The 24,503-nt window shown below is 41.6% G+C and overlaps 46 non-coding genes across 46 annotated transcripts; all 46 read left to right on the forward strand.

Annotated features, from left to right (window-relative positions):
- Positions 1-187: 187 nt before the first annotated feature.
- LOC133719406 (5S ribosomal RNA) lies at positions 188-306 on the forward strand. The gene has a single exon (XR_009851125.1). It is a non-coding gene; the product is annotated as a 5S ribosomal RNA (ribosomal RNA).
- Positions 307-721: 415 nt separating this feature from the next.
- Positions 722-840, forward strand: LOC133719407 (5S ribosomal RNA). Its single transcript, XR_009851126.1, has one exon. It is a non-coding gene; the product is annotated as a 5S ribosomal RNA (ribosomal RNA).
- A 416-nt stretch (positions 841-1,256) lies between these two features.
- LOC133719410 (5S ribosomal RNA) lies at positions 1,257-1,375 on the forward strand. The gene has a single exon (XR_009851128.1). It is a non-coding gene; the product is annotated as a 5S ribosomal RNA (ribosomal RNA).
- A 415-nt stretch (positions 1,376-1,790) lies between these two features.
- On the forward strand, positions 1,791-1,909 carry LOC133719411 (5S ribosomal RNA). Its single transcript, XR_009851129.1, has one exon. It is a non-coding gene; the product is annotated as a 5S ribosomal RNA (ribosomal RNA).
- Positions 1,910-2,317: 408 nt separating this feature from the next.
- LOC133719412 (5S ribosomal RNA) lies at positions 2,318-2,436 on the forward strand. The gene has a single exon (XR_009851130.1). It is a non-coding gene; the product is annotated as a 5S ribosomal RNA (ribosomal RNA).
- Positions 2,437-2,852: 416 nt separating this feature from the next.
- On the forward strand, positions 2,853-2,971 carry LOC133719413 (5S ribosomal RNA). Its single transcript, XR_009851131.1, has one exon. It is a non-coding gene; the product is annotated as a 5S ribosomal RNA (ribosomal RNA).
- A 415-nt stretch (positions 2,972-3,386) lies between these two features.
- Positions 3,387-3,505, forward strand: LOC133719414 (5S ribosomal RNA). The gene has a single exon (XR_009851132.1). It is a non-coding gene; the product is annotated as a 5S ribosomal RNA (ribosomal RNA).
- A 415-nt stretch (positions 3,506-3,920) lies between these two features.
- On the forward strand, positions 3,921-4,039 carry LOC133719415 (5S ribosomal RNA). Its single transcript, XR_009851133.1, has one exon. It is a non-coding gene; the product is annotated as a 5S ribosomal RNA (ribosomal RNA).
- A 408-nt stretch (positions 4,040-4,447) lies between these two features.
- Positions 4,448-4,566, forward strand: LOC133719416 (5S ribosomal RNA). The gene has a single exon (XR_009851134.1). It is a non-coding gene; the product is annotated as a 5S ribosomal RNA (ribosomal RNA).
- Positions 4,567-4,982: 416 nt separating this feature from the next.
- Positions 4,983-5,101, forward strand: LOC133719417 (5S ribosomal RNA). Its single transcript, XR_009851135.1, has one exon. It is a non-coding gene; the product is annotated as a 5S ribosomal RNA (ribosomal RNA).
- Positions 5,102-5,516: 415 nt separating this feature from the next.
- Positions 5,517-5,635, forward strand: LOC133719418 (5S ribosomal RNA). Its single transcript, XR_009851136.1, has one exon. It is a non-coding gene; the product is annotated as a 5S ribosomal RNA (ribosomal RNA).
- Positions 5,636-6,051: 416 nt separating this feature from the next.
- LOC133719419 (5S ribosomal RNA) lies at positions 6,052-6,170 on the forward strand. Its single transcript, XR_009851137.1, has one exon. It is a non-coding gene; the product is annotated as a 5S ribosomal RNA (ribosomal RNA).
- Positions 6,171-6,585: 415 nt separating this feature from the next.
- LOC133718988 (5S ribosomal RNA) lies at positions 6,586-6,704 on the forward strand. Its single transcript, XR_009850724.1, has one exon. It is a non-coding gene; the product is annotated as a 5S ribosomal RNA (ribosomal RNA).
- Positions 6,705-7,120: 416 nt separating this feature from the next.
- Positions 7,121-7,239, forward strand: LOC133718989 (5S ribosomal RNA). The gene has a single exon (XR_009850725.1). It is a non-coding gene; the product is annotated as a 5S ribosomal RNA (ribosomal RNA).
- Positions 7,240-7,652: 413 nt separating this feature from the next.
- On the forward strand, positions 7,653-7,771 carry LOC133719421 (5S ribosomal RNA). The gene has a single exon (XR_009851139.1). It is a non-coding gene; the product is annotated as a 5S ribosomal RNA (ribosomal RNA).
- Positions 7,772-8,187: 416 nt separating this feature from the next.
- On the forward strand, positions 8,188-8,306 carry LOC133719422 (5S ribosomal RNA). The gene has a single exon (XR_009851140.1). It is a non-coding gene; the product is annotated as a 5S ribosomal RNA (ribosomal RNA).
- A 415-nt stretch (positions 8,307-8,721) lies between these two features.
- LOC133719423 (5S ribosomal RNA) lies at positions 8,722-8,840 on the forward strand. Its single transcript, XR_009851141.1, has one exon. It is a non-coding gene; the product is annotated as a 5S ribosomal RNA (ribosomal RNA).
- Positions 8,841-9,249: 409 nt separating this feature from the next.
- Positions 9,250-9,368, forward strand: LOC133718990 (5S ribosomal RNA). The gene has a single exon (XR_009850726.1). It is a non-coding gene; the product is annotated as a 5S ribosomal RNA (ribosomal RNA).
- Positions 9,369-9,784: 416 nt separating this feature from the next.
- LOC133718991 (5S ribosomal RNA) lies at positions 9,785-9,903 on the forward strand. Its single transcript, XR_009850727.1, has one exon. It is a non-coding gene; the product is annotated as a 5S ribosomal RNA (ribosomal RNA).
- A 413-nt stretch (positions 9,904-10,316) lies between these two features.
- Positions 10,317-10,435, forward strand: LOC133719424 (5S ribosomal RNA). Its single transcript, XR_009851142.1, has one exon. It is a non-coding gene; the product is annotated as a 5S ribosomal RNA (ribosomal RNA).
- Positions 10,436-10,851: 416 nt separating this feature from the next.
- LOC133719426 (5S ribosomal RNA) lies at positions 10,852-10,970 on the forward strand. Its single transcript, XR_009851143.1, has one exon. It is a non-coding gene; the product is annotated as a 5S ribosomal RNA (ribosomal RNA).
- A 415-nt stretch (positions 10,971-11,385) lies between these two features.
- Positions 11,386-11,504, forward strand: LOC133719427 (5S ribosomal RNA). Its single transcript, XR_009851144.1, has one exon. It is a non-coding gene; the product is annotated as a 5S ribosomal RNA (ribosomal RNA).
- A 416-nt stretch (positions 11,505-11,920) lies between these two features.
- On the forward strand, positions 11,921-12,039 carry LOC133719428 (5S ribosomal RNA). The gene has a single exon (XR_009851145.1). It is a non-coding gene; the product is annotated as a 5S ribosomal RNA (ribosomal RNA).
- Positions 12,040-12,454: 415 nt separating this feature from the next.
- On the forward strand, positions 12,455-12,573 carry LOC133719429 (5S ribosomal RNA). Its single transcript, XR_009851146.1, has one exon. It is a non-coding gene; the product is annotated as a 5S ribosomal RNA (ribosomal RNA).
- A 415-nt stretch (positions 12,574-12,988) lies between these two features.
- LOC133719430 (5S ribosomal RNA) lies at positions 12,989-13,107 on the forward strand. The gene has a single exon (XR_009851148.1). It is a non-coding gene; the product is annotated as a 5S ribosomal RNA (ribosomal RNA).
- Positions 13,108-13,516: 409 nt separating this feature from the next.
- LOC133718993 (5S ribosomal RNA) lies at positions 13,517-13,635 on the forward strand. The gene has a single exon (XR_009850729.1). It is a non-coding gene; the product is annotated as a 5S ribosomal RNA (ribosomal RNA).
- A 416-nt stretch (positions 13,636-14,051) lies between these two features.
- On the forward strand, positions 14,052-14,170 carry LOC133719062 (5S ribosomal RNA). The gene has a single exon (XR_009850795.1). It is a non-coding gene; the product is annotated as a 5S ribosomal RNA (ribosomal RNA).
- Positions 14,171-14,583: 413 nt separating this feature from the next.
- Positions 14,584-14,702, forward strand: LOC133719431 (5S ribosomal RNA). The gene has a single exon (XR_009851149.1). It is a non-coding gene; the product is annotated as a 5S ribosomal RNA (ribosomal RNA).
- A 416-nt stretch (positions 14,703-15,118) lies between these two features.
- LOC133719433 (5S ribosomal RNA) lies at positions 15,119-15,237 on the forward strand. Its single transcript, XR_009851151.1, has one exon. It is a non-coding gene; the product is annotated as a 5S ribosomal RNA (ribosomal RNA).
- A 416-nt stretch (positions 15,238-15,653) lies between these two features.
- On the forward strand, positions 15,654-15,772 carry LOC133719434 (5S ribosomal RNA). Its single transcript, XR_009851152.1, has one exon. It is a non-coding gene; the product is annotated as a 5S ribosomal RNA (ribosomal RNA).
- A 416-nt stretch (positions 15,773-16,188) lies between these two features.
- Positions 16,189-16,307, forward strand: LOC133719435 (5S ribosomal RNA). The gene has a single exon (XR_009851153.1). It is a non-coding gene; the product is annotated as a 5S ribosomal RNA (ribosomal RNA).
- A 415-nt stretch (positions 16,308-16,722) lies between these two features.
- LOC133719437 (5S ribosomal RNA) lies at positions 16,723-16,841 on the forward strand. Its single transcript, XR_009851154.1, has one exon. It is a non-coding gene; the product is annotated as a 5S ribosomal RNA (ribosomal RNA).
- A 416-nt stretch (positions 16,842-17,257) lies between these two features.
- Positions 17,258-17,376, forward strand: LOC133719438 (5S ribosomal RNA). The gene has a single exon (XR_009851155.1). It is a non-coding gene; the product is annotated as a 5S ribosomal RNA (ribosomal RNA).
- A 429-nt stretch (positions 17,377-17,805) lies between these two features.
- LOC133719439 (5S ribosomal RNA) lies at positions 17,806-17,924 on the forward strand. The gene has a single exon (XR_009851156.1). It is a non-coding gene; the product is annotated as a 5S ribosomal RNA (ribosomal RNA).
- Positions 17,925-18,341: 417 nt separating this feature from the next.
- On the forward strand, positions 18,342-18,460 carry LOC133719440 (5S ribosomal RNA). Its single transcript, XR_009851157.1, has one exon. It is a non-coding gene; the product is annotated as a 5S ribosomal RNA (ribosomal RNA).
- A 415-nt stretch (positions 18,461-18,875) lies between these two features.
- Positions 18,876-18,994, forward strand: LOC133719441 (5S ribosomal RNA). The gene has a single exon (XR_009851158.1). It is a non-coding gene; the product is annotated as a 5S ribosomal RNA (ribosomal RNA).
- Positions 18,995-19,409: 415 nt separating this feature from the next.
- LOC133719442 (5S ribosomal RNA) lies at positions 19,410-19,528 on the forward strand. Its single transcript, XR_009851159.1, has one exon. It is a non-coding gene; the product is annotated as a 5S ribosomal RNA (ribosomal RNA).
- Positions 19,529-19,951: 423 nt separating this feature from the next.
- On the forward strand, positions 19,952-20,070 carry LOC133719443 (5S ribosomal RNA). The gene has a single exon (XR_009851160.1). It is a non-coding gene; the product is annotated as a 5S ribosomal RNA (ribosomal RNA).
- A 416-nt stretch (positions 20,071-20,486) lies between these two features.
- On the forward strand, positions 20,487-20,605 carry LOC133719445 (5S ribosomal RNA). The gene has a single exon (XR_009851162.1). It is a non-coding gene; the product is annotated as a 5S ribosomal RNA (ribosomal RNA).
- Positions 20,606-21,020: 415 nt separating this feature from the next.
- On the forward strand, positions 21,021-21,139 carry LOC133719446 (5S ribosomal RNA). The gene has a single exon (XR_009851163.1). It is a non-coding gene; the product is annotated as a 5S ribosomal RNA (ribosomal RNA).
- A 417-nt stretch (positions 21,140-21,556) lies between these two features.
- LOC133719447 (5S ribosomal RNA) lies at positions 21,557-21,675 on the forward strand. The gene has a single exon (XR_009851164.1). It is a non-coding gene; the product is annotated as a 5S ribosomal RNA (ribosomal RNA).
- Positions 21,676-22,092: 417 nt separating this feature from the next.
- LOC133719448 (5S ribosomal RNA) lies at positions 22,093-22,211 on the forward strand. The gene has a single exon (XR_009851165.1). It is a non-coding gene; the product is annotated as a 5S ribosomal RNA (ribosomal RNA).
- A 415-nt stretch (positions 22,212-22,626) lies between these two features.
- Positions 22,627-22,745, forward strand: LOC133719449 (5S ribosomal RNA). Its single transcript, XR_009851166.1, has one exon. It is a non-coding gene; the product is annotated as a 5S ribosomal RNA (ribosomal RNA).
- A 415-nt stretch (positions 22,746-23,160) lies between these two features.
- On the forward strand, positions 23,161-23,279 carry LOC133719450 (5S ribosomal RNA). The gene has a single exon (XR_009851167.1). It is a non-coding gene; the product is annotated as a 5S ribosomal RNA (ribosomal RNA).
- A 423-nt stretch (positions 23,280-23,702) lies between these two features.
- LOC133719451 (5S ribosomal RNA) lies at positions 23,703-23,821 on the forward strand. The gene has a single exon (XR_009851168.1). It is a non-coding gene; the product is annotated as a 5S ribosomal RNA (ribosomal RNA).
- A 416-nt stretch (positions 23,822-24,237) lies between these two features.
- On the forward strand, positions 24,238-24,356 carry LOC133719453 (5S ribosomal RNA). Its single transcript, XR_009851169.1, has one exon. It is a non-coding gene; the product is annotated as a 5S ribosomal RNA (ribosomal RNA).
- Positions 24,357-24,503: the final 147 nt, after the last annotated feature.

Raw genomic sequence — 24,503 nt, forward strand, 5'->3', positions numbered from 1 at the left:
CATTTATTTTGTTTTAAATTTTTATATTTATTTTCATTTTCTAACAGCAATAAAAGTGTATCCCGGCGGAGAGGTGGTGCGGTTGAGACGCCAACTAAAAACTTTCATAAGCTTGGGGTAATGTATGGAAGCACTTTAGGGAGCTGAGCGAAGGGAGTTTATATAGATTGATTCCGCATACACTAACGGGTGCGATCATACCAGCAATAATGCACCGGATCCCATCAGAACTCCGAAGTTAAGCTTGCTTGGGCGAGAGCAGTACTAGGATGGGTGACCTCCTGGGAAGTCCTCGTGTTGCACCCCTCTTTTTATGTTTTTTTTTTTTTTGTTTCGGTTCATTAAGTTGCTTTTTTGATTTCGGCTACTTTGTCCATGTACTAATTCAATCCAACTCTTCGAAGGCTTGTGAGATTGAAGGAAAGCTCACCGGCCGCGGAGATTAGATATGTTAAGACGCAAAAGATTGGCCTTGGGCCTTGGGGCTCTTGGGCTTTGTTTGATCGAGGAGTTGTTTTTGCTAGATTTTTTATTCATTTATTTTGTTTTAAATTTTTATATTTATTTTCATTTTCTAACAGCAATAAAAGTGTATCCCGGCGGAGAGGTGGTGCGGTTGAGACGCCAACTAAAAACTTTCATAAGCTTGGGGTAATGTATGGAAGCACTTTAGGGAGCTGAGCGAAGGGAGTTTATATAGATTGATTCCGCTTACACTAACGGGTGCGATCATACCAGCAATAATGCACCGGATCCCATCAGAACTCCGAAGTTAAGCTTGCTTGGGCGAGAGCAGTACTAGGATGGGTGACCTCCTGGGAAGTCCTCGTGTTGCACCCCTCTTTTTATGTTTTTTTTTTTTTTTGTTTCGGTTCATTAAGTTGCTTTTTTGATTTCGGCTACTTTGTCCATGTACTAATTCAATCCAACTCTTCGAAGGCTTGTGAGATTGAAGGAAAGCTCACCGGCCGCGGAGATTAGATATGTTAGGACGCAAAAGATTGGCCTTGGGCCTTGGGGCTCTTGGGCTTTGTTTGATCGAGGAGTTGTTTTTGCTAGATTTTTTATTCATTTATTTTGTTTTAAATTTTTATATTTATTTTCATTTTCTAACAGCAATAAAAGTGTATCCCGGCGGAGAGGTGGTGCGGTTGAGACGCCAACTAAAAACTTTCATAAGCTTGGGGTAATGTATGGAAGCACTTTAGGGAGCTGAGCGAAGGGAGTTTATATAGATTGATTCCGCATACACTAACGGGTGCGATCATACCAGCAATAATGCACCGGATCCCATCAGAACTCCGAAGTTAAGCTTGCTTGGGCGAGAGCAGTACTAGGATGGGTGACCTCCTGGGAAGTCCTCGTGTTGCACCCCTCTTTTTATGTTTTTTTTTTTTTTGTTTCGGTTCATTAAGTTGCTTTTTTGATTTCGGCTACTTTGTCCATGTACTAATTCAATCCAACTCTTCGAAGGCTTGTGAGATTGAAGGAAAGCTCACCGGCCGCGGAGATTAGATATGTTAAGACGCAAAAGATTGGCCTTGGGCCTTGGGGCTCTTGGGCTTTGTTTGATCGAGGAGTTGTTTTTGCTAGATTTTTTATTCATTTATTTTGTTTTAAATTTTTATATTTATTTTCATTTTCTAACAGCAATAAAAGTGTATCCCGGCGGAGAGGTGGTGCGGTTGAGACGCCAACTAAAAACTTTCATAAGCTTGGGGTAATGTATGGAAGCACTTTAGGGAGCTGAGCGAAGGGAGTTTATATAGATTGATTCCGCTTACACTAACGGGTGCGATCATACCAGCAATAATGCACCGGATCCCATCAGAACTCCGAAGTTAAGCTTGCTTGGGCGAGAGCAGTACTAGGATGGGTGACCTCCTGGGAAGTCCTCGTGTTGCACCCCTCTTTTTATGTTTTTTTTTTTTTTTGTTTCGGTTCATTAAGTTGCTTTTTAGATTTCGGCTACTTTGTCCATGTACTAATTCAATCCAACTCTTCGAAGGCTTGTGAGATTGAAGGAAAGCTCACCGGCCGCGGAGATTAGATATGTTAAGACGCAAAAGATTGGCCTTGGGCCTTGGGGCTCTTGGGCTTTGTTTGATCGAGGAGTTGTTTTTGCTAGATTTTTTATTCATTTATTTTGTTTTAAATTTTTATATTTATTTTCATTTTCTAACAGCAATAAAAGTGTATCTCGGTGGTGCGGTTGAGACGCCAACTAAAAACTTTCATAAGCTTGGGGTAATGTATGGAAGCACTTTAGGGAGCTGAGCGAAGGGAGTTTATATAGATTGATTCCGCATACACTAACGGGTGCGATCATACCAGCAATAATGCACCGGATCCCATCAGAACTCCGAAGTTAAGCTTGCTTGGGCGAGAGCAGTACTAGGATGGGTGACCTCCTGGGAAGTCCTCGTGTTGCACCCCTCTTTTTATGTTTTTTTTTTTTTTTGTTTCGGTTCATTAAGTTGCTTTTTTGATTTCGGCTACTTTGTCCATGTACTAATTCAATCCAACTCTTCGAAGGCTTGTGAGATTGAAGGAAAGCTCACCGGCCGCGGAGATTAGATATGTTAGGACGCAAAAGATTGGCCTTGGGCCTTGGGGCTCTTGGGCTTTGTTTGATCGAGGAGTTGTTTTTGCTAGATTTTTTATTCATTTATTTTGTTTTAAATTTTTATATTTATTTTCATTTTCTAACAGCAATAAAAGTGTATCCCGGCGGAGAGGTGGTGCGGTTGAGACGCCAACTAAAAACTTTCATAAGCTTGGGGTAATGTATGGAAGCACTTTAGGGAGCTGAGCGAAGGGAGTTTATATAGATTGATTCCGCATACACTAACGGGTGCGATCATACCAGCAATAATGCACCGGATCCCATCAGAACTCCGAAGTTAAGCTTGCTTGGGCGAGAGCAGTACTAGGATGGGTGACCTCCTGGGAAGTCCTCGTGTTGCACCCCTCTTTTTATGTTTTTTTTTTTTTTGTTTCGGTTCATTAAGTTGCTTTTTTGATTTCGGCTACTTTGTCCATGTACTAATTCAATCCAACTCTTCGAAGGCTTGTGAGATTGAAGGAAAGCTCACCGGCCGCGGAGATTAGATATGTTAAGACGCAAAAGATTGGCCTTGGGCCTTGGGGCTCTTGGGCTTTGTTTGATCGAGGAGTTGTTTTTGCTAGATTTTTTATTCATTTATTTTGTTTTAAATTTTTATATTTATTTTCATTTTCTAACAGCAATAAAAGTGTATCCCGGCGGAGAGGTGGTGCGGTTGAGACGCCAACTAAAAACTTTCATAAGCTTGGGGTAATGTATGGAAGCACTTTAGGGAGCTGAGCGAAGGGAGTTTATATAGATTGATTCCGCATACACTAACGGGTGCGATCATACCAGCAATAATGCACCGGATCCCATCAGAACTCCGAAGTTAAGCTTGCTTGGGCGAGAGCAGTACTAGGATGGGTGACCTCCTGGGAAGTCCTCGTGTTGCACCCCTCTTTTTATGTTTTTTTTTTTTTTGTTTCGGTTCATTAAGTTGCTTTTTTGATTTCGGCTACTTTGTCCATGTACTAATTCAATCCAACTCTTCGAAGGCTTGTGAGATTGAAGGAAAGCTCACCGGCCGCGGAGATTAGATATGTTAAGACGCAAAAGATTGGCCTTGGGCCTTGGGGCTCTTGGGCTTTGTTTGATCGAGGAGTTGTTTTTGCTAGATTTTTTATTCATTTATTTTGTTTTAAATTTTTATATTTATTTTCATTTTCTAACAGCAATAAAAGTGTATCCCGGCGGAGAGGTGGTGCGGTTGAGACGCCAACTAAAAACTTTCATAAGCTTGGGGTAATGTATGGAAGCACTTTAGGGAGCTGAGCGAAGGGAGTTTATATAGATTGATTCCGCTTACACTAACGGGTGCGATCATACCAGCAATAATGCACCGGATCCCATCAGAACTCCGAAGTTAAGCTTGCTTGGGCGAGAGCAGTACTAGGATGGGTGACCTCCTGGGAAGTCCTCGTGTTGCACCCCTCTTTTTATGTTTTTTTTTTTTTTTGTTTCGGTTCATTAAGTTGCTTTTTAGATTTCGGCTACTTTGTCCATGTACTAATTCAATCCAACTCTTCGAAGGCTTGTGAGATTGAAGGAAAGCTCACCGGCCGCGGAGATTAGATATGTTAAGACGCAAAAGATTGGCCTTGGGCCTTGGGGCTCTTGGGCTTTGTTTGATCGAGGAGTTGTTTTTGCTAGATTTTTTATTCATTTATTTTGTTTTAAATTTTTATATTTATTTTCATTTTCTAACAGCAATAAAAGTGTATCTCGGTGGTGCGGTTGAGACGCCAACTAAAAACTTTCATAAGCTTGGGGTAATGTATGGAAGCACTTTAGGGAGCTGAGCGAAGGGAGTTTATATAGATTGATTCCGCATACACTAACGGGTGCGATCATACCAGCAATAATGCACCGGATCCCATCAGAACTCCGAAGTTAAGCTTGCTTGGGCGAGAGCAGTACTAGGATGGGTGACCTCCTGGGAAGTCCTCGTGTTGCACCCCTCTTTTTATGTTTTTTTTTTTTTTTGTTTCGGTTCATTAAGTTGCTTTTTTGATTTCGGCTACTTTGTCCATGTACTAATTCAATCCAACTCTTCGAAGGCTTGTGAGATTGAAGGAAAGCTCACCGGCCGCGGAGATTAGATATGTTAGGACGCAAAAGATTGGCCTTGGGCCTTGGGGCTCTTGGGCTTTGTTTGATCGAGGAGTTGTTTTTGCTAGATTTTTTATTCATTTATTTTGTTTTAAATTTTTATATTTATTTTCATTTTCTAACAGCAATAAAAGTGTATCCCGGCGGAGAGGTGGTGCGGTTGAGACGCCAACTAAAAACTTTCATAAGCTTGGGGTAATGTATGGAAGCACTTTAGGGAGCTGAGCGAAGGGAGTTTATATAGATTGATTCCGCATACACTAACGGGTGCGATCATACCAGCAATAATGCACCGGATCCCATCAGAACTCCGAAGTTAAGCTTGCTTGGGCGAGAGCAGTACTAGGATGGGTGACCTCCTGGGAAGTCCTCGTGTTGCACCCCTCTTTTTATGTTTTTTTTTTTTTTGTTTCGGTTCATTAAGTTGCTTTTTTGATTTCGGCTACTTTGTCCATGTACTAATTCAATCCAACTCTTCGAAGGCTTGTGAGATTGAAGGAAAGCTCACCGGCCGCGGAGATTAGATATGTTAAGACGCAAAAGATTGGCCTTGGGCCTTGGGGCTCTTGGGCTTTGTTTGATCGAGGAGTTGTTTTTGCTAGATTTTTTATTCATTTATTTTGTTTTAAATTTTTATATTTATTTTCATTTTCTAACAGCAATAAAAGTGTATCCCGGCGGAGAGGTGGTGCGGTTGAGACGCCAACTAAAAACTTTCATAAGCTTGGGGTAATGTATGGAAGCACTTTAGGGAGCTGAGCGAAGGGAGTTTATATAGATTGATTCCGCTTACACTAACGGGTGCGATCATACCAGCAATAATGCACCGGATCCCATCAGAACTCCGAAGTTAAGCTTGCTTGGGCGAGAGCAGTACTAGGATGGGTGACCTCCTGGGAAGTCCTCGTGTTGCACCCCTCTTTTTATGTTTTTTTTTTTTTTTGTTTCGGTTCATTAAGTTGCTTTTTAGATTTCGGCTACTTTGTCCATGTACTAATTCAATCCAACTCGTCGAAGGCTTGTGAGATTGAAGGAAAGCTCACCGGCCGCGGAGATTAGATATGTTAAGACGCAAAAGATTGGCCTTGGGCCTTGGGGCTCTTGGGCTTTGTTTGATCGAGGAGTTGTTTTTGCTAGATTTTTTATTCATTTATTTTGTTTTAAATTTTTATATTTATTTTCATTTTCTAACAGCAATAAAAGTGTATCCCGGCGGAGAGGTGGTGCGGTTGAGACGCCAACTAAAAACTTTCATAAGCTTGGGGTAATGTATGGAAGCACTTTAGGGAGCTGAGCGAAGGGAGTTTATATAGATTGATTCCGCATACACTAACGGGTGCGATCATACCAGCAATAATGCACCGGATCCCATCAGAACTCCGAAGTTAAGCTTGCTTGGGCGAGAGCAGTACTAGGATGGGTGACCTCCTGGGAAGTCCTCGTGTTGCACCCCTCTTTTTATGTTTTTTTTTTTTTTGTTTCGGTTCATTAAGTTGCTTTTTTGATTTCGGCTACTTTGTCCATGTACTAATTCAATCCAACTCTTCGAAGGCTTGTGAGATTGAAGGAAAGCTCACCGGCCGCGGAGATTAGATATGTTAAGACGCAAAAGATTGGCCTTGGGCCTTGGGGCTCTTGGGCTTTGTTTGATCGAGGAGTTGTTTTTGCTAGATTTTTTATTCATTTATTTTGTTTTAAATTTTTATATTTATTTTCATTTTCTAACAGCAATAAAAGTGTATCCCGGCGGAGAGGTGGTGCGGTTGAGACGCCAACTAAAAACTTTCATAAGCTTGGGGTAATGTATGGAAGCACTTTAGGGAGCTGAGCGAATGGAGTTTATATAGATTGATTCCGCATACACTAACGGGTGCGATCATACCAGCAATAATGCACCGGATCCAATCAGAACTCCGAAGTTAAGCTTGCTTGGGCGAGAGCAGTACTAGGATGGGTGACCTCCTGGGAAGTCCTCGTGTTGCACCCCTCTTTTTATGTTTTTTTTTTTTGTTTCGGTTCATTAAGTTGCTTTTTTGATTTCGGCTACTTTGTCCATGTACTAATTCAATCCAACTCTTCGAAGTCTTGTGAGATTGAAGGAAAGCTCACCGGCCGCGGAGATTAGATATGTTAAGACGCAAAAGATTGGCCTTGGGCCTTGGGGCTCTTGGGCTTTGTTTGATCGAGGAGTTGTTTTTGCTAGATTTTTTATTCATTTATTTTGTTTTAAATTTTTATATTTATTTTCATTTTCTAACAGCAATAAAAGTGTATTCCGGCGGAGAGGTGGTGGTGCGGTTGAGACGCCAACTAAAAACTTTCATAAGCTTGGGGTAATGTATGGAAGCACTTTAGGGAGCTGAGCGAAGGGAGTTTATATAGATTGATTCCGCATAAACTAACGGGTGCGATCATACCAGCAATAATGCACCGGATCCAATCAGAACTCCGAAGTTAAGCTTGCTTGGGCGAGAGCAGTACTAGGATGGGTGACCTCCTGGGAAGTCCTCGTGTTGCACCCCTCTTTTTATGTTTTTTTTTTTTGTTTCGGTTCATTAAGTTGCTTTTTTGATTTCGGCTACTTTGTCCATGTACTAATTCAATCCAACTCTTCGAAGGCTTGTGAGATTGAAGGAAAGCTCACCGGCCGCGGAGATTAGATATGTTAGGACGCAAAAGATTGGCCTTGGGCCTTGGGGCTCTTGGGCTTTGTTTGATCGAGGAGTTGTTTTTGCTAGATTTTTTATTCATTTATTTTGTTTTAATTTTTTATATTTATTTTCATTTTCTAACAGCAATAAAAGTGTATCCCGGCGGAGAGGTGGTGCGGTTGAGACGCCAACTAAAAACTTTCATAAGCTTGGGGTAATGTATGGAAGCACTTTAGGGAGCTGAGCGAAGGGAGTTTATATAGATTGATTCCGCATACACTAACGGGTGCGATCATACCAGCAATAATGCACCGGATCCCATCAGAACTCCGAAGTTAAGCTTGCTTGGGCGAGAGCAGTACTAGGATGGGTGACCTCCTGGGAAGTCCTCGTGTTGCACCCCTCTTTTTATGTTTTTTTTTTTTTTTGTTTCGGTTCATTAAGTTGCTTTTTTGATTTCGGCTACTTTGTCCATGTACTAATTCAATCCAACTCTTCGAAGGCTTGTGAGATTGAAGGAAAGCTCACCGGCCGCGGAGATTAGATATGTTAAGACGCAAAAGATTGGCCTTGGGCCTTGGGGCTCTTGGGCTTTGTTTGATCGAGGAGTTGTTTTTGCTAGATTTTTTATTCATTTATTTTGTTTTAAATTTTTATATTTATTTTCATTTTCTAACAGCAATAAAAGTGTATCCCGGCGGAGAGGTGGTGCGGTTGAGACGCCAACTAAAAACTTTCATAAGCTTGGGGTAATGTATGGAAGCACTTTAGGGAGCTGAGCGAAGGGAGTTTATATAGATTGATTCCGCATACACTAACGGGTGCGATCATACCAGCAATAATGCACCGGATCCCATCAGAACTCCGAAGTTAAGCTTGCTTGGGCGAGAGCAGTACTAGGATGGGTGACCTCCTGGGAAGTCCTCGTGTTGCACCCCTCTTTTTATGTTTTTTTTTTTTTTGTTTCGGTTCATTAAGTTGCTTTTTTGATTTCGGCTACTCTGTCCATGTACTAATTCAATCCAACTCTTCAAAGGCTTGTGAGATTGAAGGAAAGCTCACCGGCCGCGGAGATTAGATATGTTAAGACGCAAAAGATTGGCCTTGGGCCTTGGGGCTCTTGGGCTTTGTTTGATCGAGGAGTTGTTTTTGCTAGATTTTTTATTCATTTATTTTGTTTTAAATTTTTATATTTATTTTCATTTTCTAACAGCAATAAAAGTGTATCCCGGCGGAGAGGTGGTGCGGTTGAGACGCCAACTAAAAACTTTCATAAGCTTGGGGTAATGTATGGAAGCACTTTAGGGAGCTGAGCGAAGGGAGTTTATATAGATTGATTCCGCATACACTAACGGGTGCGATCATACCAGCAATAATGCACCGGATCCCATCAGAACTCCGAAGTTAAGCTTGCTTGGGCGAGAGCAGTACTAGGATGGGTGACCTCCTGGGAAGTCCTCGTGTTGCACCCCTCTTTTTATGTTTTTTTTTTTTTTTGTTTCGGTTCATTAAGTTGCTTTTTTGATTTCGGCTACTTTGTCCATGTACTAATTCAATCCAACTCTTCGAAGGCTTGTGAGATTGAAGGAAAGCTCACCGGCCGCGGAGATTAGATATGTTAAGACGCAAAAGATTGGCCTTGGGGCTCTTGGGGTTTGTTTGATCGAGGAGTTGTTTTTGCTAGATTTTTTATTCATTTATTTTGTTTTAAATTTTTATATTTATTTTCATTTTCTAACAGCAATAAAAGTGTATCCCGGCGGAGAGGTGGTGCGGTTGAGACGCCAACTAAAAACTTTCATAAGCTTGGGGTAATGTATGGAAGCACTTTAGGGAGCTGAGCGAAGGGAGTTTATATAGATTGATTCCGCATACACTAACGGGTGCGATCATACCAGCAATAATGCACCGGATCCAATCAGAACTCCGAAGTTAAGCTTGCTTGGGCGAGAGCAGTACTAGGATGGGTGACCTCCTGGGAAGTCCTCGTGTTGCACCCCTCTTTTTATGTTTTTTTTTTTTGTTTCGGTTCATTAAGTTGCTTTTTTGATTTCGGCTACTTTGTCCATGTACTAATTCAATCAAACTCTTCGAAGTCTTGTGAGATTGAAGGAAAGCTCACCGGCCGCGGAGATTAGATATGTTAAGACGCAAAAGATTGGCCTTGGGCCTTGGGGCTCTTGGGCTTTGTTTGATCGAGGAGTTGTTTTTGCTAGATTTTTTATTCATTTATTTTGTTTTAAATTTTTATATTTATTTTCATTTTCTAACAGCAATAAAAGTGTATCCCGGCGGAGAGGTGGTGGTGCGGTTGAGACGCCAACTAAAAACTTTCATAAGCTTGGGGTAATGTATGGAAGCACTTTAGGGAGCTGAGCGAAGGGAGTTTATATAGATTGATTCCGCATAAACTAACGGGTGCGATCATACCAGCAATAATGCACCGGATCCAATCAGAACTCCGAAGTTAAGCTTGCTTGGGCGAGAGCAGTACTAGGATGGGTGACCTCCTGGGAAGTCCTCGTGTTGCACCCCTCTTTTTATGTTTTTTTTTTTTGTTTCGGTTCATTAAGTTGCTTTTTTGATTTCGGCTACTTTGTCCATGTACTAATTCAATCCAACTCTTCGAAGGCTTGTGAGATTGAAGGAAAGCTCACCGGCCGCGGAGATTAGATATGTTAGGACGCAAAAGATTGGCCTTGGGCCTTGGGGCTCTTGGGCTTTGTTTGATCGAGGAGTTGTTTTTGCTAGATTTTTTATTCATTTATTTTGTTTTAATTTTTTATATTTATTTTCATTTTCTAACAGCAATAAAAGTGTATCCCGGCGGAGAGGTGGTGCGGTTGAGACGCCAACTAAAAACTTTCATAAGCTTGGGGTAATGTATGGAAGCACTTTAGGGAGCTGAGCGAAGGGAGTTTATATAGATTGATTCCGCATACACTAACGGGTGCGATCATACCAGCAATAATGCACCGGATCCCATCAGAACTCCGAAGTTAAGCTTGCTTGGGCGAGAGCAGTACTAGGATGGGTGACCTCCTGGGAAGTCCTCGTGTTGCACCCCTCTTTTTATGTTTTTTTTTTTTTTTGTTTCGGTTCATTAAGTTGCTTTTTTGATTTCGGCTACTTTGTCCATGTACTAATTCAATCCAACTCTTCGAAGGCTTGTGAGATTGAAGGAAAGCTCACCGGCCGCGGAGATTAGATATGTTAAGACGCAAAAGATTGGCCTTGGGCCTTGGGGCTCTTGGGCTTTGTTTGATCGAGGAGTTGTTTTTGCTAGATTTTTTATTCATTTATTTTGTTTTAAATTTTTATATTTATTTTCATTTTCTAACAGCAATAAAAGTGTATCCCGGCGGAGAGGTGGTGCGGTTGAGACGCCAACTAAAAACTTTCATAAGCTTGGGGTAATGTATGGAAGCACTTTAGGGAGCTGAGCGAAGGGAGTTTATATAGATTGATTCCGCATACACTAACGGGTGCGATCATACCAGCAATAATGCACCGGATCCCATCAGAACTCCGAAGTTAAGCTTGCTTGGGCGAGAGCAGTACTAGGATGGGTGACCTCCTGGGAAGTCCTCGTGTTGCACCCCTCTTTTTATGTTTTTTTTTTTTTTGTTTCGGTTCATTAAGTTGCTTTTTTGATTTCGGCTACTCTGTCCATGTACTAATTCAATCCAACTCTTCAAAGGCTTGTGAGATTGAAGGAAAGCTCACCGGCCGCGGAGATTAGATATGTTAAGACGCAAAAGATTGGCCTTGGGCCTTGGGGCTCTTGGGCTTTGTTTGATCGAGGAGTTGTTTTTGCTAGATTTTTTATTCATTTATTTTGTTTTAAATTTTTATATTTATTTTCATTTTCTAACAGCAATAAAAGTGTATCCCGGCGGAGAGGTGGTGCGGTTGAGACGCCAACTAAAAACTTTCATAAGCTTGGGGTAATGTATGGAAGCACTTTAGGGAGCTGAGCGAAGGGAGTTTATATAGATTGATTCCGCATACACTAACGGGTGCGATCATACCAGCAATAATGCACCGGATCCCATCAGAACTCCGAAGTTAAGCTTGCTTGGGCGAGAGCAGTACTAGGATGGGTGACCTCCTGGGAAGTCCTCGTGTTGCACCCCTCTTTTTATGTTTTTTTTTTTTTTTGTTTCGGTTCATTAAGTTGCTTTTTTGATTTCGGCTACTTTGTCCATGTACTAATTCAATCCAACTCTTCGAAGGCTTGTGAGATTGAAGGAAAGCTCACCGGCCGCGGAGATTAGATATGTTAAGACGCAAAAGATTGGCCTTGGGCCTTGGGGCTCTTGGGCTTTGTTTGATCGAGGAGTTGTTTTTGCTAGATTTTTTATTCATTTATTTTGTTTTAAATTTTTATATTTATTTTCATTTTCTAACAGCAATAAAAGTGTATCCCGGCGGAGAGGTGGTGCGGTTGAGACGCCAACTAAAAACTTTCATAAGCTTGGGGTAATGTATGGAAGCACTTTAGGGAGCTGAGCGAAGGGAGTTTATATAGATTGATTCCGCATACACTAACGGGTGCGATCATACCAGCAATAATGCACCGGATCCCATCAGAACTCCGAAGTTAAGCTTGCTTGGGCGAGAGCAGTACTAGGATGGGTGACCTCCTGGGAAGTCCTCGTGTTGCACCCCTCTTTTTATGTTTTTTTTTTTTTTGTTTCGGTTCATTAAGTTGCTTTTTTGATTTCGGCTACTCTGTCCATGTACTAATTCAATCCAACTCTTCAAAGGCTTGTGAGATTGAAGGAAAGCTCACCGGCCGCGGAGATTAGATATGTTAAGACGCAAAAGATTGGCCTTGGGCCTTGGGGCTCTTGGGCTTTGTTTGATCGAGGAGTTGTTTTTGCTAGATTTTTTATTCATTTATTTTGTTTTAAATTTTTATATTTATTTTCATTTTCTAACAGCAATAAAAGTGTATCCCGGCGGAGAGGTGGTGCGGTTGAGACGCCAACTAAAAACTTTCATAAGCTTGGGGTAATGTATGGAAGCACTTTAGGGAGCTGAGCGAAGGGAGTTTATATAGATTGATTCCGCATACACTAACGGGTGCGATCATACCAGCAATAATGCACCGGATCCCATCAGAACTCCGAAGTTAAGCTTGCTTGGGCGAGAGCAGTACTAGGATGGGTGACCTCCTGGGAAGTCCTCGTGTTGCACCCCTCTTTTTATGTTTTTTTTTTTTTTGTTTCGGTTCATTAAGTTGCTTTTTTGATTTCGGCTACTCTGTCCATGTACTAATTCAATCCAACTCTTCAAAGGCTTGTGAGATTGAAGGAAAGCTCACCGGCCGCGGAGATTAGATATGTTAAGACGCAAAAGATTGGCCTTGGGCCTTGGGGCTCTTGGGCTTTGTTTGATCGAGGAGTTGTTTTTGCTAGATTTTTTATTCATTTATTTTGTTTTAAATTTTTATATTTATTTTCATTTTCTAACAGCAATAAAAGTGTATCCCGGCGGAGAGGTGGTGCGGTTGAGACGCCAACTAAAAACTTTCATAAGCTTGGGGTAATGTATGGAAGCACTTTAGGGAGCTGAGCGAAGGGAGTTTATATAGATTGATTCCGCATACACTAACGGGTGCGATCATACCAGCAATAATGCACCGGATCCCATCAGAACTCCGAAGTTAAGCTTGCTTGGGCGAGAGCAGTACTAGGATGGGTGACCTCCTGGGAAGTCCTCGTGTTGCACCCCTCTTTTTATGTTTTTTTTTTTTTTTGTTTCGGTTCATTAAGTTGCTTTTTTGATTTCGGCTACTTTGTCCATGTACTAATTCAATCCAACTCTTCGAAGGCTTGTGAGATTGAAGGAAAGCTCACCGGCCGCGGAGATTAGATATGTTAAGACGCAAAAGATTGGCCTTGGGGCTCTTGGGGTTTGTTTGATCGAGGAGTTGTTTTTGCTAGATTTTTTATTCATTTATTTTGTTTTAAATTTTTATATTTATTTTCATTTTCTAACAGCAATAAAAGTGTATCCCGGCGGAGAGGTGGTGCGGTTGAGACGCCAACTAAAAACTTTCATAAGCTTGGGGTAATGTATGGAAGCACTTTAGGGAGCTGAGCGAAGGGAGTTTATATAGATTGATTCCGCATACACTAACGGGTGCGATCATACCAGCAATAATGCACCGGATCCAATCAGAACTCCGAAGTTAAGCTTGCTTGGGCGAGAGCAGTACTAGGATGGGTGACCTCCTGGGAAGTCCTCGTGTTGCACCCCTCTTTTTATGTTTTTTTTTTTTGTTTCGGTTCATTAAGTTGCTTTTTTGATTTCGGCTACTTTGTCCATGTACTAATTCAATCAAACTCTTCGAAGTCTTGTGAGATTGAAGGAAAGCTCACCGGCCGCGGAGATTAGATATGTTAAGACGCAAAAGATTGGCCTTGGGCCTTGGGGCTCTTGGGCTTTGTTTGATCGAGGAGTTGTTTTTGCTAGATTTTTTATTCATTTATTTTGTTTTAAATTTTTATATTTATTTTCATTTTCTAACAGCAATAAAAGTGTATCCCGGCGGAGAGGTGGTGGTGCGGTTGAGACGCCAACTAAAAACTTTCATAAGCTTGGGGTAATGTATGGAAGTACTTTAGGGAGCTGAGCGAAGGGAGTTTATATAGATTGATTCCGCATACACTAACGGGTGCGATCATACGAGCTATAATGCACCGTATCCCATCAGAACTCCGAAGTTAAGCTTGCTTGGGCGAGAGCAGTACTAGGATGGGTGACCTCCTGGGAAGTCCTCGTGTTGCACCCCTCTTTTTATGTTTTTTTTTTTTGTTTCGGTTCATTAAGTTGCTTTTTTGATTTCGGCTACTTTGTCCATGTACTAATTCAATCCAACTCTTCGAAGGCTTGTGAGATTGAAGGAAAGCTCACCGGCCGCGGAGATTAGATATGTTAGGACGCAAAAGATTGGCCTTGGGCCTTGGGGCTCTTGGGCTTTGTTTGATCGAGGAGTTGTTTTTGCTAGATTTTTTATTCATTTATTTTGTTTTAAATTTTTATATTTATTTTCATTTTCTAACAGCAATAAAAGTGTATCCCGGCGGAGAGGTGGTGCGGTTGAGACGCCAACTAAAAACTTTCATAAGCTTGGGGTAATGTATGGAAGCACTTTAGGGAGCTGAGCGAAGGGAGTTTATATAGATTGATTCCGCATACACTAACGGGTGCGATCATACCAGCAATAATGCACCGGATCCCATCAGAACTCCGAAGTTAAGCTTGCTTGGGCGAGAGCAGTACTAGGATGGGTGACCTCCTGGGAAGTCCTCGTGTTGCACCCCTCTTTTTATGTTTTTTTTTTTTTTTGTTTCGGTTCATTAAGTTGCTTTTTTGATTTCGGCTACTTTGTCCATGTACTAATTCAATCCAACTCTTCGAAGGCTTGTGAGATTGAAGGAAAGCTCACCGGCCGCGGAGATTAGATATGTTAAGACGCAAAAGATTGGCCTTGGGCCTTGGGGCTCTTGGGCTTTGTTTGATCGAGGAGTTGTTTTTGCTAGATTTTTTATTCATTTATTTTGTTTTAAATTTTTATATTTATTTTCATTTTCTAACAGCAATAAAAGTGTATCTCGGCGGAGAGGTGGTGCGGTTGAGACGCCAACTAAAAACTTTCATAAGCTTGGGGTAATGTATGGAAGCACTTTAGGGAGCTGAGCGAAGGGAGTTTATATAGATTGATTCCGCATACACTAACGGGTGCGATCATACCAGCAATAATGCACCGGATCCCATCAGAACTCCGAAGTTAAGCTTGCTTGGGCGAGAGCAGTACTAGGATGGGTGACCTCCTGGGAAGTCCTCGTGTTGCACCCCTCTTTTTATGTTTTTTTTTTTTTTTGTTTCGGTTCATTAAGTTGCTTTTTTGATTTCGGCTACTCTGTCCATGTACTAATTCAATCCAACTCTTCAAAGGCTTGTGAGATTGAAGGAAAGCTCACCGGCCGCGGAGATTAGATATGTTAAGACGCAAAAGATTGGCCTTGGGCCTTGGGGCTCTTGGGCTTTGTTTGATCGAGGAGTTGTTTTTGCTAGATTTTTTATTCATTTATTTTGTTTTAAATTTTTATATTTATTTTCATTTTCTAACAGCAATAAAAGTGTATCCCGGCGGAGAGGTGGTGCGGTTGAGACGCCAACTAAAAACTTTCATAAGCTTGGGGTAATGTATGGAAGCACTTTAGGGAGCTGAGCGAAGGGAGTTTATATAGATTGATTCCGCATACACTAACGGGTGCGATCATACCAGCAATAATGCACCGGATCCCATCAGAACTCCGAAGTTAAGCTTGCTTGGGCGAGAGCAGTACTAGGATGGGTGACCTCCTGGGAAGTCCTCGTGTTGCACCCCTCTTTTTATGTTTTTTTTTTTTTTTGTTTCGGTTCATTAAGTTGCTTTTTTGATTTCGGCTACTTTGTCCATGTACTAATTCAATCCAACTCTTCGAAGGCTTGTGAGATTGAAGGAAAGCTCACCGGCCGCGGAGATTAGATATGTTAAGACGCAAAAGATTGGCCTTGGGCCTTGGGGCTCTTGGGCTTTGTTTGATCGAGGAGTTGTTTTTGCTAGATTTTTTATTCATTTATTTTGTTTTAAATTTTTATATTTATTTTCATTTTCTAACAGCAATAAAAGTGTATCCCGGCGGAGAGGTGGTGCGGTTGAGACGCCAACTAAAAACTTTCATAAGCTTGGGGTAATGTATGGAAGCACTTTAGGGAGCTGAGCGAAGGGAGTTTATATAGATTGATTCCGCATACACTAACGGGTGCGATCATACCAGCAATAATGCACCGGATCCCATCAGAACTCCGAAGTTAAGCTTGCTTGGGCGAGAGCAGTACTAGGATGGGTGACCTCCTGGGAAGTCCTCGTGTTGCACCCCTCTTTTTATGTTTTTTTTTTTTTTGTTTCGGTTCATTAAGTTGCTTTTTTGATTTCGGCTACTCTGTCCATGTACTAATTCAATCCAACTCTTCAAAGGCTTGTGAGATTGAAGGAAAGCTCACCGGCCGCGGAGATTAGATATGTTAAGACGCAAAAGATTGGCCTTGGGCCTTGGGGCTCTTGGGCTTTGTTTGATCGAGGAGTTGTTTTTGCTAGATTTTTTATTCATTTATTTTGTTTTAAATTTTTATATTTATTTTCATTTTCTAACAGCAATAAAAGTGTATCCCGGCGGAGAGGTGGTGCGGTTGAGACGCCAACTAAAAACTTTCATAAGCTTGGGGTAATGTATGGAAGCACTTTAGGGAGCTGAGCGAAGGGAGTTTATATAGATTGATTCCGCATACACTAACGGGTGCGATCATACCAGCAATAATGCACCGGATCCCATCAGAACTCCGAAGTTAAGCTTGCTTGGGCGAGAGCAGTACTAGGATGGGTGACCTCCTGGGAAGTCCTCGTGTTGCACCCCTCTTTTTATGTTTTTTTTTTTTTTTGTTTCGGTTCATTAAGTTGTTTTTTTGATTTCGGCTACTTTGTCCATGTACTAATTCAATCCAACTCTTCGAAGGCTTGTGAGATTGAAGGAAAGCTCACCGGCCGCGGAGATTAGATATGTTAAGACGCAAAAGATTGGCCTTGGGCCTTGGGGCTCTTGGGCTTTGCTTGATCGAGGAGTTGTTTTTGCTAGATTTTTTATTCATTTATTTTGTTTTAAATTTTTATATTTATTTTCATTTTCTAACAGCAATAAAAGTGTATCCCGGCGGAGAGGTGGTGCGGTTGAGACGCCAACTAAAAACTTTCATAAGCTTGGGGTAATGTATGGAAGCACTTTAGGGAGCTGAGCGAAGGGAGTTTATATAGATTGATTCCGCATACACTAACGGGTGCGATCATACCAGCAATAATGCACCGGATCCCATCAGAACTCCGAAGTTAAGCTTGCTTGGGCGAGAGCAGTACTAGGATGGGTGACCTCCTGGGAAGTCCTCGTGTTGCACCCCTCTTTTTATGTTTTTTTTTTTTTTTTTTTTTGTTTCGGTTCATTAAGTTGCTTTTTTGATTTCGGCTACTTTGTCCATGTACTAATTCAATCCAACTCTTCGAAGGCTTGTGAGATTGAAGGAAAGCTCACCGGCCGCGGAGATTAGATATGTTAAGACGCAAAAGATTGGCCTTGGGCCTTGGGCCTTGGGGCTCTTGGGCTTTGTTTGATCGAGGAGTTGTTTTTGCTAGATTTTTTATTCATTTATTTTGTTTTAAATTTTTATATTTATTTTCATTTTCTAACAGCAATAAAAGTGTATCCCGGCGGAGAGGTGGTGCGGTTGAGACGCCAACTAAAAACTTTCATAAGCTTGGGGTAATGTATGGAAGCACTTTAGGGAGCTGAGCGAAGGGAGTTTATATAGATTGATTCCGCATACACTAACGGGTGCGATCATACCAGCAATAATGCACCGGATCCCATCAGAACTCCGAAGTTAAGCTTGCTTGGGCGAGAGCAGTACTAGGATGGGTGACCTCCTGGGAAGTCCTCGTGTTGCACCCCTCTTTTTATGTTTTTTTTTTTTTTTTGTTTCGGTTCATTAAGTTGCTTTTTTGATTTCGGCTACTTTGTCCATGTACTAATTCAATCCAACTCTTCGAAGGCTTGTGAGATTGAAGGAAAGCTCACCGGCCGCGGAGATTAGATATGTTAAGACGCAAAAGATTGGCCTTGGGCCTTGGGGCTCTTGGGCTTTGTTTGATCGAGGAGTTGTTTTTGCTAGATTTTTTATTCATTTATTTTGTTTTAAATTTTTATATTTATTTTCATTTTCTAACAGCAATAAAAGTGTATCCCGGCGGAGAGGTGGTGCGGTTGAGACGCCAACTAAAAACTTTCATAAGCTTGGGGTAATGTATGGAAGCACTTTAGGGAGCTGAGCGAAGGGAGTTTATATAGATTGATTCCGCATACACTAACGGGTGCGATCATACCAGCAATAATGCACCGGATCCCATCAGAACTCCGAAGTTAAGCTTGCTTGGGCGAGAGCAGTACTAGGATGGGTGACCTCCTGGGAAGTCCTCGTGTTGCACCCCTCTTTTTATGTTTTTTTTTTTTTTGTTTCGGTTCATTAAGTTGCTTTTTTGATTTCGGCTACTTTGTCCATGTACTAATTCAATCCAACTCTTCAAAGGCTTGTGAGATTGAAGGAAAGCTCACCGGCCGCGGAGATTAGATATGTTAAGACGCAAAAGATTGGCCTTGGGCCTTGGGGCTCTTGGGCTTTGTTTGATCGAGGAGTTGTTTTTGCTAGATTTTTTATTCATTTATTTTGTTTTAAATTTTTATATTTATTTTCATTTTCTAACAGCAATAAAAGTGTATCCCGGCGGAGAGGTGGTGCGGTTGAGACGCCAACTAAAAACTTTCATAAGCTTGGGGTAATGTATGGAAGCACTTTAGGGAGCTGAGCGAAGGGAGTTTATATAGATTGATTCCGCATACACTAACGGGTGCGATCATACCAGCAATAATGCACCGGATCCCATCAGAACTCCGAAGTTAAGCTTGCTTGGGCGAGAGCAGTACTAGGATGGGTGACCTCCTGGGAAGTCCTCGTGTTGCACCCCTCTTTTTATGTTTTTTTTTTTTTTGTTTCGGTTCATTAAGTTGCTTTTTTGATTTCGGCTACTCTGTCCATGTACTAATTCAATCCAACTCTTCAAAGGCTTGTGAGATTGAAGGAAAGCTCACCGGCCGCGGAGATTAGATATGTTAAGACGCAAAAGATTGGCCTTGGGCCTTGGGGCTCTTGGGCTTTGTTTGATCGAGGAGTTGTTTTTGCTAGATTTTTTATTCATTTATTTTGTTTTAAATTTTTATATTTATTTTCATTTTCTAACAGCAATAAAAGTGTATCCCGGCGGAGAGGTGGTGCGGTTGAGACGCCAACTAAAAACTTTCATAAGCTTGGGGTAATGTATGGAAGCACTTTAGGGAGCTGAGCGAAGGGAGTTTATATAGATTGATTCCGCATACACTAACGGGTGCGATCATACCAGCAATAATGCACCGGATCCCATCAGAACTCCGAAGTTAAGCTTGCTTGGGCGAGAGCAGTACTAGGATGGGTGACCTCCTGGGAAGTCCTCGTGTTGCACCCCTCTTTTTATGTTTTTTTTTTTTTTTTTTTTTTGTTTCGGTTCATTAAGTTGCTTTTTTGATTTCGGCTACTTTGTCCATGTACTAATTCAATCCAACTCTTCGAAGGCTTGTGAGATTGAAGGAAAGCTCACCGGCCGCGGAGATTAGATATGTTAAGACGCAAAAGATTGGCCTTGGGCCTTGGGGCTCTTGGGCTTTGTTTGATCGAGGAGTTGTTTTTGCTAGATTTTTTATTCATTTATTTTGTTTTAAATTTTTATATTTATTTTCATTTTCTAACAGCAATAAAAGTGTATCCCGGCGGAGAGGTGGTGCGGTTGAGACGCCAACTAAAAACTTTCATAAGCTTGGGGTAATGTATGGAAGCACTTTAGGGAGCTGAGCGAAGGGAGTTTATATAGATTGATTCCGCATACACTAACGGGTGCGATCATACCAGCAATAATGCACCGGATCCCATCAGAACTCCGAAGTTAAGCTTGCTTGGGCGAGAGCAGTACTAGGATGGGTGACCTCCTGGGAAGTCCTCGTGTTGCACCCCTCTTTTTATGTTTTTTTTTTTTTTTGTTTCGGTTCATTAAGTTGCTTTTTTGATTTCGGCTACTTTGTCCATGTACTAATTCAATCCAACTCTTCGAAGGCTTGTGAGATTGAAGGAAAGCTCACCGGCCGCGGAGATTAGATATGTTAAGACGCAAAAGATTGGCCTTGGGCCTTGGGGCTCTTGGGCTTTGTTTGATCGAGGAGTTGTTTTTGCTAGATTTTTTATTCATTTATTTTGTTTTAAATTTTTATATTTATTTTCATTTTCTAACAGCAATAAAAGTGTATCCCGGCGGAGAGGTGGTGCGGTTGAGACGCCAACTAAAAACTTTCATAAGCTTGGGGTAATGTATGGAAGCACTTTAGGGAGCTGAGCGAAGTGAGTTTATATAGATTGATTCCGCATACACTAACGGGTGCGATCATACCAGCAATAATGCACCGGATCCCATCAGAACTCCGAAGTTAAGCTTGCTTGGGCGAGAGCAGTACTAGGATGGGTGACCTCCTGGGAAGTCCTCGTGTTGCACCCCTCTTTTTATGTTTTTTTTTTTTTTGTTTCGGTTCATTAAGTTGCTTTTTTGATTTCGGCTACTCTGTCCATGTACTAATTCAATCCAACTCTTCAAAGGCTTGTGAGATTGAAGGAAAGCTCACCGGCCGCGGAGATTAGATATGTTAAGACGCAAAAGATTGGCCTTGGGCCTTGGGGCTCTTGGGCTTTGTTTGATCGAGGAGTTGTTTTTGCTAGATTTTTTATTCATTTATTTTGTTTTAAATTTTTATATTTATTTTCATTTTCTAACAGCAATAAAAGTGTATCCCGGCGGAGAGGTGGTGCGGTTGAGACGCCAACTAAAAACTTTCATAAGCTTGGGGTAATGTATGGAAGCACTTTAGGGAGCTGAGCGAAGGGAGTTTATATAGATTGATTCCGCATACACTAACGGGTGCGATCATACCAGCAATAATGCACCGGATCCCATCAGAACTCCGAAGTTAAGCTTGCTTGGGCGAGAGCAGTACTAGGATGGGTGACCTCCTGGGAAGTCCTCGTGTTGCACCCCTCTTTTTATGTTTTTTTTTTTTTTTTGTTTCGGTTCATTAAGTTGCTTTTTTGATTTCGGCTACTTTGTCCATGTACTAATTCAATCCAACTCTTCGAAGGCTTGTGAGATTGAAGGAAAGCTCACCGGCCGCGGTGATTAGATATGTTAAGACGCAAAAGATTGGCCTTGGGCCTTGGGGCTCTTGGGCTTTGTTTGATCGAGGAGTTGTTTTTGCTAGATTTTTTATTCATTTATTTTGTTTTAAATTTTTATATTTATTTTCATTTTCTAACAGCAATAAAAGTGTATCCCGGCGGAGAGGTGGTGCGGTTGAGACGCCAACTAAAAACTTTCATAAGCTTGGGGTAATGTATGGAAGCACTTTAGGGAGCTGAGCGAAGGGAGTTTATATAGATTGATTCCGCATACACTAACGGGTGCGATCATACCAGCAATAATGCACCGGATCCCATCAGAACTCCGAAGTTAAGCTTGCTTGGGCGAGAGCAGTACTAGGATGGGTGACCTCCTGGGAAGTCCTCGTGTTGCACCCCTCTTTTTATGTTTTTTTTTTTTTTTTGTTTCGGTTCATTAAGTTGCTTTTTTGATTTCGGCTACTTTGTCCATGTACTAATTCAATCCAACTCTTCGAAGGCTTGTGAGATTGAAGGAAAGCTCACCGGCCGCGGAGATTAGATATGTTAAGACGCAAAAGATTGGCCTTGGGCCTTGGGGCTCTTGGGCTTTGTTTGATCGAGGAGTTGTTTTTGCTAGATTTTTTATTCATTTATTTTGTTTTAAATTTTTATATTTATTTTCATTTTCTAACAGCAATAAAAGTGTATCCCGGCGGAGAGGTGGTGCGGTTGAGACGCCAACTAAAAACTTTCATAAGCTTGGGGTAATGTATGGAAGCACTTTAGGGAGCTGAGCGAAGGGAGTTTATATAGATTGATTCCGCATACACTAACGGGTGCGATCATACCAGCAATAATGCACCGGATCCCATCAGAACTCCGAAGTTAAGCTTGCTTGGGCGAGAGCAGTACTAGGATGGGTGACCTCCTGGGAAGTCCTCGTGTTGCACCCCTCTTTTTATGTTTTTTTTTTTTTTGTTTCGGTTCATTAAGTTGCTTTTTTGATTTCGGCTACTTTGTCCATGTACTAATTCAATCCAACTCTTCAAAGGCTTGTGAGATTGAAGGAAAGCTCACCGGCCGCGGAGATTAGATATGTTAAGACGCAAAAGATTGGCCTTGGGCCTTGGGGCTCTTGGGCTTTGTTTGATCGAGGAGTTGTTTTTGCTAGATTTTTTATTCATTTATTTTGTTTTAAATTTTTATATTTATTTTCATTTTCTAACAGCAATAAAAGTGTATCCCGGCGGAGAGGTGGTGCGGTTGAGACGCCAACTAAAAACTTTCATAAGCTTGGGGTAATGTATGGAAGCACTTTAGGGAGCTGAGCGAAGGGAGTTTATATAGATTGATTCCGCATACACTAACGGGTGCGATCATACCAGCAATAATGCACCGGATCCCATCAGAACTCCGAAGTTAAGCTTGCTTGGGCGAGAGCAGTACTAGGATGGGTGACCTCCTGGGAAGTCCTCGTGTTGCACCCCTCTTTTTATGTTTTTTTTTTTTTTGTTTCGGTTCATTAAGTTGCTTTTTTGATTTCGGCTACTCTGTCCATGTACTAATTCAATCCAACTCTTCAAAGGCTTGTGAGATTGAAGGAAAGCTCACCGGCCGCGGAGATTAGATATGTTAAGACGCAAAAGATTGGCCTTGGGCCTTGGGGCTCTTGGGCTTTGTTTGATCGAGGAGTTGTTTTTGCTAGATTTTTTATTCATTTATTTTGTTTTAAATTTTTATATTTATTTTCATTTTCTAACAGCAATAAAAGTGTATCCCGGCGGAGAGGTGGTGCGGTTGAGACGCCAACTAAAAACTTTCATAAGCTTGGGGTAATGTATGGAAGCACTTTAGGGAGCTGAGCGAAGGGAGTTTATATAGATTGATTCCGCATACACTAACGGGTGCGATCATACCAGCAATAATGCACCGGATCCCATCAGAACTCCGAAGTTAAGCTTGCTTGGGCGAGAGCAGTACTAGGATGGGTGACCTCCTGGGAAGTCCTCGTGTTGCACCCCTCTTTTTATGTTTTTTTTTTTTTTTTTTTTTTGTTTCGGTTCATTAAGTTGCTTTTTTGATTTCGGCTACTTTGTCCATGTACTAATTCAATCCAACTCTTCGAAGGCTTGTGAGATTGAAGGAAAGCTCACCGGCCGCGGAGATTAGATATGTTAAGACGCAAAAGATTGGCCTTGGGCCTTGGGGCTCTTGGGCTTTGTTTGATCGAGGAGTTGTTTTTGCTAGATTTTTTATTCATTTATTTTGTTTTAAATTTTTATATTTATTTTCATTTTCTAACAGCAATAAAAGTGTATCCCGGCGGAGAGGTGGTGCGGTTGAGACGCCAACTAAAAACTTTCATAAGCTTGGGGTAATGTATGGAAGCACTTTAGGGAGCTGAGCGAAGGGAGTTTATATAGATTGATTCCGCATACACTAACGGGTGCGATCATACCAGCAATAATGCACCGGATCCCATCAGAACTCCGAAGTTAAGCTTGCTTGGGCGAGAGCAGTACTAGGATGGGTGACCTCCTGGGAAGTCCTCGTGTTGCACCCCTCTTTTTATGTTTTTTTTTTTTTTTGTTTCGGTTCATTAAGTTGCTTTTTTGATTTCGGCTACTTTGTCCATGTACTAATTCAATCCAACTCTTCGAAGGCTTGTGAGATTGAAGGAAAGCTCACCGGCCGCGGAGATTAGATATGTTAAGACGCAAAAGATTGGCCTTGGGCCTTGGGGCTCTTGGGCTTTGTTTGATCGAGGAGTTGTTTTTGCTAGATTTTTTATTCATTTATTTTGTTTTAAATTTTTATATTTATTTTCATTTTCTAACAGCAATAAAAGTGTATCCCGGCGGAGAGGTGGTGCGGTTGAGACGCCAACTAAAAACTTTCATAAGCTTGGGGTAATGTATGGAAGCACTTTAGGGAGCTGAGCGAAGTGAGTTTATATAGATTGATTCCGCATACACTAACGGGTGCGATCATACCAGCAATAATGCACCGGATCCCATCAGAACTCCGAAGTTAAGCTTGCTTGGGCGAGAGCAGTACTAGGATGGGTGACCTCCTGGGAAGTCCTCGTGTTGCACCCCTCTTTTTATGTTTTTTTTTTTTTTGTTTCGGTTCATTAAGTTGCTTTTTTGATTTCGGCTACTCTGTCCATGTACTAATTCAATCCAACTCTTCAAAGGCTTGTGAGATTGAAGGAAAGCTCACCGGCCGCGGAGATTAGATATGTT

The sequence above is a fragment of the Rosa rugosa genome, chromosome 6 (assembly GCF_958449725.1).
Source record: "Rosa rugosa chromosome 6, drRosRugo1.1, whole genome shotgun sequence".
NCBI classification, from domain to species: domain Eukaryota; kingdom Viridiplantae; phylum Streptophyta; class Magnoliopsida; order Rosales; family Rosaceae; genus Rosa; species Rosa rugosa.